Genomic DNA, 427 nt, shown 5'->3' with positions numbered 1-427 from the left:
AAAAACCACCAAGCATATTATGTACATCATATATAGTCTACTTTTCTTAAATTCCTTTGTGGAAACTCAGAAAAATTTACTAGATTATAAAATTTCTATAGTAGAATATAGAGAAGTATAATTTGTGCAGGGTTTTCTTAATCTCAACTAAACATTCAGATTCACAATAGAACTGAAAGGGAGGAAAAACGCTTCCTTGTACCCTTTCAGGTTCTATGGCTGTCTAAGAATTAAATTGACAGGTTAAGAAGAGAAAAACAGTGTTACTCACATACATAAGCATGGGAGTTTCACAAAAATATGACACTCAAGGAGGTGGCCAGATGATCGAGACTTAACGTATCATCCTGAGCTATGGAAAGAAATAGTGATGGGCCATAATAATCATATACAGTGTATATTGACAAAATAAAAATTTAACAAAAAA

The sequence above is a fragment of the Galeopterus variegatus genome, unplaced genomic scaffold, assembly GCF_000696425.1.
Source record: "Galeopterus variegatus unplaced genomic scaffold, G_variegatus-3.0.2 Scaffold12733, whole genome shotgun sequence".
In the NCBI taxonomy this organism is placed as follows: Eukaryota; Metazoa; Chordata; class Mammalia; order Dermoptera; family Cynocephalidae; genus Galeopterus; species Galeopterus variegatus.
Note: the sequence above shows the minus strand (reverse complement) of the source record.